The following is a 7,411-nucleotide window of genomic DNA, read 5'->3' as shown; positions in this document are numbered from 1 at the left end:
CAGGAATGAAACCAGGCTTTGTGGAGCCTGAAGTTTATACAACGTGAGGGAAGGGAATTTCCTTTTTTTTAAAAAAAAGCATAAAATTATAGACAAAAATTTATAGAATCTCTCCCAGGGCCTTGGAAGAGTCCCATGCGAGTGAGAGGCTTGAAGCTTAAGCTCCATTCGCTTCAAATCTGTCCCTGTCACGAGGAAGAAGCTGCCTCAAAATCAAAACTCTTCTATATTAAAAATTCACTCCCTCACTTCCCTTCCCCCATCCATCACTCAGGCACTTCCCTCCTTCAGTTCCTGTATGTCTGTGTCTTATTCTAAATAGGCTTTCCTGCTACTGCCTTTCTTGACATCCAGTCAGCTTTGGTTCATGGATGGTAACAGAATGAGGAAGTTAGGCCATACAAAACTGGGGCTGAGCTTGAGAAGTACCAGGCCACAGAGAGTACTGTCATCTCATTTAGAAAGGAGCATGTATTTGGTTACTCTCCTTCTGAGATTAAACAGAAATCACATTTTGAGTGAACTAAAGACCAAGCTCCAATATTTAACAGATGATGGCAAGCCACCCCTCTCTTATACCATTGAGAAGTGGGTATGGAGGTTTCTGGAAATTACATGTACAATTTATATAAAGAACCCAAAGCCTCCTAAGGAAAAGGAACTAAAATTACTAAGTATTTCCACAGAGATTTAAAGTTATAAAAGCTAATGGGACAGACTGCATTGGCTTTGTCCAAGGCTGGATGCCAAAAAAGGCAATGAGACCCTTGATGGAATAAGACACCATAACAGTTGACTGAGACTGAATCAGATGACTGGTCCCTGCCCTAAGACAATCAGAGGGGACACTGGTTCTGCATCTACAAGGTGAATGACACCACCTAGACTCCATAGGGACAACACTGGTACTCTCCCCAAAAAGCTATGAACAGTAGGCAGGGTGAGAGACCAGTGGAACTTCAGAGCCGTAACACTGGAAACACAGACCTTCTTCACGGCAGAGTGTTCATAGCTGAACATAAAACTGATGATGGAGGAACATCTTTTACACTAGCCATCTTCCTCTCCCTAGCCATCTTCACACACATCACTCAGATTCCACAGCATTTCCTGGAGCACCCACGAGCCCTTGATTCCAGTTCTTCCCACCGGGGCAGTGACAGTGGCTTTGGAGGCAGCGGCATATCTGGGATTCTGTTGCTTTCCCAAGTATCTGGTAACGCTTTACAAGCCCTGTACTAGGGAAGCTTTTTAGCATAGTGCAAAAGGTATGGATTTGGGAGTGAGAGAGACCTAAGTTTGATTTCTAGCTCCAACATATATGAGTTGTATGATCTTAAGCAAGTAGACTTATCTCTGTAAACCTCAGTTCCTTCCTTTGTAAACTGAAGTTACTGTGAGTAATAATTGAATGGATTTGTCTAAAATACATAGCACCATATCTAGCATAGCATGTCCTCAGTAAATATTTGTTCTTTGCCTTTGTACTACCAAAGATTTCCCTGGCAATGTTTGGCCAATAGGAAGTTTTAATTTGGAGTATGGAATCAAATCGTGCTCAGAACAAGCCCTCTTGTTATCACCGTCACCTGTACATCACTATTGTAATCCCACAGGAAGCTGTAGTCAGACCAATGTAAGAATATATGGAGGATAAAAAGACTGATCATAAATTGGCCTTAAGTTTGAACACTATATAAACAGTAGGAAGCAAGATAAGAACACTAGGCATCAGTCAGCTTGGGTTGGATGATAAGCCCCCCAAAATGTAGATATGCTGATGATGTGGATAAAGAGCAAAATGCATATGGAATCAAATGACTAGAACCTGAAATAACTTGCTTCAGAGCAAGCAGGAAAGAAAGTAAGCAAATTGGCTTCAAGAAACTTTCCTGGCAAACCCCTCCTCAAATGGATCACTTACTTACTGTGAATTCTCTCCACCTTTAAGAATACAGGTTGGGGGCTTCCCTGGTGGCGCAGTGCTTGAGAGTCCGCCTGCCGATGCAGGAGACGCGGGTTCGTGCCCCGTTTCGGGAAGATCCCACATGCCGCGGAGCGGCTGGGCCCGTGAGCCATGGCCGCTGAGCCTGCGCGTCCGGAGCCTGTGCTCCGCAAATGGGAGAGGCCACAACAGTGAGAGGTCCGCATAACGCAAGAAAAAAAAAAAAAAGAATACAGGTTGGGCTTCCTCACCCTACACTTATCTCTATCCACAAATCATTTTATGTTTCAGGTTTTTGCCTCCTTAAATTTACTGTCAATTCCACCTGGGATGAAACCATAGTCTCTGTTTCTTTGGTATACTCCTCTTGGGTAGGAACACAAGAAATAAAGAAAAAATAAATGAAAAAGAAGGGAGGAAGGAGGCAGCAAGGAAGGAAGGAGTAGGAAGAAAGCAGAAAGGAAGGCCAGCTTTGAAAGGAAGGCTGAACTTTGTGGTGAAGCATCCTGTGGTGAAATATCCCCATGCCAGGAATGCTGGCCATCTGCAAACTGTTTGCTCTTGGCTGTTCTACTGAACTTGAGGCATCCACCTTCTTGTAATAGATGCTTGTTGGAGAATTCAGCATAAGGAACCATCTGCCATGCTAGACCTGAATCATCAACAAAGGCAAAGAACTCATTTATAGCCCATATTGGTCATTAGTGACTAATTAAATGTGGGAAGCACATGCAATACTTTCCAGGACAGCTGTTCCACATAGAGACAAGGCAACAAAAATATTTGCACAACTGGTTTTATAAAGAGTTCTGGGTTCTTTGAACCCAAATCCAGGTGTTTTCTATGATGACAGTATGTAAAACAAGAAATAAGTAGCACTGGCAGAAGAACTTGAAAATGAGTAGTACTGGAGTCCTCTTCAACCCTACCCGCGATGATGGAGAGGGGATCATTACACCTGCCCAAACATGCTGCCTTCTAGAAGTCCCCTCCCACCTCTCTGAATTCCCTTAGGGCTATACAGGGCTCATGAGGCTCTTATGATGCATTGCACTGGATTATCATCCTTTGGATTCCTGTCTTTTTATTTCTACCACCCGTAGATTCCTTAAGGCAGTAACTTTGCCACATTCAACTCAAACCTGACATAAGACTAAACTTAGAGCCTTTTACTGAGTCTACAATGAAGAAACATTGCTATAAATTAATAAAATTCTCATTGTCTTTTTGTTTGAAATTTGTTATCTATTTCTTCATTTGGTCTTGAGCCCCCAAATCCAGTCTATGGACTTTGTTAAACAAACACAAGGCTGCATGATCTAATAGCAGAAACATGACTAGGAGATTGGGAGATAGAGTCTAATTCTGGTGCTTTTCCTAAATATAAAAGTGAACTTTGGTAAGTTCAAACACATGGAGGCTAAACAATACACTACTTAATAACGAAGTGATCACTGAAGAAATCAAAGAGGAAATTAAAAAATACCTAGAAACAAATGACAATGGAGACACGATGACCCAAAACCTATGGGATGCAGCAAAAGCAGTTCTAAGAGGGAAGTTTATAGCAATACAATCCTACCTTAAGAAACAGGAAATATCTCGAATAAACAACCTAACCTTGCACCCAAAGCAATTAGAGGAAGAAGAACAAAAGAACCCCAAAGTTAGCAGAAGGAAAGAAATCATAAAAATCAAATCAGAAAAAAATGAAAAAGAAATGAAGGAAACAACAGCAAAGATCAATAAAACTAAAAGCTGGTTCTTTGAGAAGATAAACAAAATTGATAAACCATTAGCCAGACTCATCAAGAATAAAAGGGAGAAGACTCAAATCAATAGAATTAGAAATGAAAAAGGACAAGTAACAACTGACACTGCAGAAATACAAAGGATCATGAGAGATTACTACAAGCAACTCTATGCCAATAAAATGGACAACCTGGAAGAAATGGACAATTGTTTAGAAATGCACAACCTGCCAAGACTGAATCAGGAAGAAATAGAAAATATGAACAGACCAATCACAAGCACTGAAATTGAAACAGTAATTAAAAATCTTCCAACAAACAAAAGCCCAGGACCAGATGGTTTCACAGGCGAACTCTATCAAACATTTAGAGAAGAGCTAACACCTATCCTTCTCAAACTCTTCCAAAATACAGCAGAGGGAGGAACACTCCCAAACTCATTCTACGAGGCCACCATCACCCTGATACCAAAACCAGACAAGGATGTCACAAAGAAAGAAAACTACAGGCCAATATCACTGATGAACATAGATGCAAAAATCCTCAACAAAATACTAGCAAACAGAATCCAACAGCACATTAAAAGGATCATACACCATGATCAAGTGGGGTTTATTCCAGGAATGCAAGGATTCTTCAATATACGCAAATCTATCAATGTGATTAACCATATTAACAAATTGAAGGAGAAAAACCATATGATCATCTCAATAGATGCAGAGAAAGCTTTTGACAAAATTCAACACCCATTTATGATAAAAACCCTGCAGAAAGTAGGTGTAGAGGGAACTTTCCTCAATATAATAAAGGCCGTATATGACAAGCCCACAGCCAACATCATCCTCAATGGCGAAAAACTGAAAGCATTTCCACTAAGGTCAGGAACAAGACAAGGTTGCCCACTCTCACCACTCTTATTCAACATAGTTTTGGAAGTTTTAGCCACAGCAATCAGAGAAGAAAAGGAAATAAAAGGAATCCAAATCGGAAAAGAAGAAGTAAAGCTGTCACTGTTTGCAGATGACATGATACTATACATAGAGAATCCTAAAGATGCTACCAGAAAACTACTAGAGCTAATCAATGAATTTGGTAAAGTAGCAGGATACAAAATTAATGCACAGAAATCTCTGGCATTCCTATATACTAACGATGAAAAATCTGAAAGTGAAATCAAGAAAACACTCCCATTTACCATTGCAACAAAAAGAATAAAATATCTAGGAATAAACCTACCTAAGGAGACAAAAGACCTGTATGCAGAAAATTATAAGACACTGATGAAAGAAATTAAAGATGATACAAACAGATGGAGAGATATACCATGTTCTTGGATTGGAAGAATCAACATTGTGAAAATGACTCTACTCCCCAAAGCAATCTATAGATTCAATGCAATCCCTATCAAACTACCACTGGCATTTTTCACAGAACTAGAACAAAAAATTTCACAATTTGTATGGAAACACAAAAGACCCCGAATAGCCAAAGCAATCTTGAGAACAAAAAATGGAGCTGGAGGAATCAGGCTGCCTGACTTCAGACTATACTACAAAGCTACAGTAATCAAGACAGTATGGTACTGGCACAAAAACAGAAAGATAGATCAATGGAATAGGATAGAAAGCCCAGAGATAAACCCATGCACATATGGTCACCTTATCTTTGATAAAGGAGGCAGGAATGTACAGTGGAGAAAGGACAGCCTCTTCAATAAGTGGTGCTGGGAAAACTGGACAGGTACATGTAAAAGTATGAGATTAGATCACTCCCTAACACCATACACAAAAATAAGCTCAAAATGGATTAAAGACCTAAATGTAAGGCCAGAAACTATCAAACTCTTAGAGGAAAACATAGGCAGAACACTCTATGACATAAATCACAGCAAGATCCTTTTTGACCCACCTCCTAGAGAAATGGAAATAAAAACAAAAATAAACAAATGGGACCTAATGAAACTTCAAAGCTTTTGCACAGCAAAGGAAACCATAAACAAGACAAAAAGACAACCCTCAGAATGGGAGAAAATATTTGCAAATGAAGCAACTGACAAAGGATTAATCTCTAAAATTTAGAAGCAGCTCACGCAGCTTAATAACAAAAAAACAAACAACCCAGTCCCGAAATGGGCAGAAGACCTAAATAGACATTTCTCTAAAGAAGATTTACGGACTGCCAACAAACACATGAAAGAATGCTCAACATCACTAATCATTAGAGAAATGCAAATCAAAACTACAATGAGATTATCATCTCACACCAGTCAGAATGGCCATCATCAAAAAATCTAGAAACAATAAATGCTGGAGAGGGTGTGGAGAAAAGGGAACCCTCTTGCACTGTTGGTGGGAATGTAAATTGATACAGCCACTGTGGAGAACAGTATGGAGGCTCCTTAAAAAACTACAAATAGAACTACCGTATGACCCAGCAATCCCACTACTGGGCATATACCCTGAGAAAACCATAATTCAAAAAGAGTCATGTACCAAAATGTTCATTGCAGCTCTATTTACAATAGCCCAGAGATGGAAACAACCTAAGTGTCCATCATCAGATGAATGGATAAAGAAGATGTGGCACATATATACAATGGAATATTACTCAGCCATTAAAAGAAACAAAATTGAACTATTTGTAATGAGGTGGACAGACCTAGAGTCTGTCATACAGAGTGAAGTAAGTCAGAAGGAGAGAGACAAATACCATATGCTAACACATACATATGGAATTTAAGAAAAAATAATGTCATGAAGAGCCTAGGGGTAAGACAGGAATAAAGACACAGACATACTAGAGAACGCACTTGAGGATATGGGGAGGGGAAAGGGTAAGCTGTGACAAAGCGAGAGAGAGGCATGGACATATATACACTACGAAACGTAAGGTAGATAGGTAGTGGGAAGCAGCCGCATAGCACAGGGAGATCAGCTCGGTGCTTTGTGACCGCCTGGAGGGGTGGGATAGGGAGGGTGGGAGGGAGGGAGATGCAAGAGGGAAGACATATGGGAACATATGTATATATATAACTGATTCATTTTGTTGTAAAGCAGAAACTAACACACCATTGTAAAGCAATTATACTCCCATAAAGATGTTAAAAAAAAAAAAAGAAATAGGATAGTGATGTTCAAAACAATCCATGTAACCATACTAGGGTGGACCAGCTGAATCTCAGCCCTGTTAATTCTCTAATTTTAAAAAAAATTACAGTGATAATTAAAGAATTGTATAGTAAAATTTCTAGAAAAGTAGAGTTGTTTAATAAATTAGTGTCATTGTACTGTCCTGTTAAAAGAACACATAAAAGTCTGATATTCTACAAGCAAGGATTAAAAAAAAAAAAAAGTGAACTTTGGTAAGTCACATATCTTTCTTTATACCTCAATTACTTCATCTATAAAACAAGGGAAAAGAATATCCACCCTGCAGAGAAATAGGGGAGGGAAGGGAAAGGAAGGGAAGGGAAGGGAAGGGAGGAGACATTTATTGGTGCCTATTGTATGTCAGACACTGGGTTAGGTGCACATACGTGAATCTCTCTATGCAAGTCTCATAACAACTTTGCATCAGTTTCCCAGCTTTACAGAAACTGAGACTCAAGGAAAATAATTAGCAAAAAATCAGTCAACTAGCAATTAGCAAGGTGAAAACATAGACTCAGAATCTAACTCCAAAGTCGTCAGGTCAAGCTATTTGACACAGTGGGAGT

The sequence above is a fragment of the Lipotes vexillifer genome, unplaced genomic scaffold (assembly GCF_000442215.2).
Source record: "Lipotes vexillifer unplaced genomic scaffold, Lipotes_vexillifer_v1.1 scaffold343, whole genome shotgun sequence".
In the NCBI taxonomy this organism is placed as follows: Eukaryota; Metazoa; Chordata; class Mammalia; order Artiodactyla; family Lipotidae; genus Lipotes; species Lipotes vexillifer.
The sequence above is the reverse complement of the archived record's forward strand: the minus strand, read 5'-3'. Positions refer to the sequence as shown.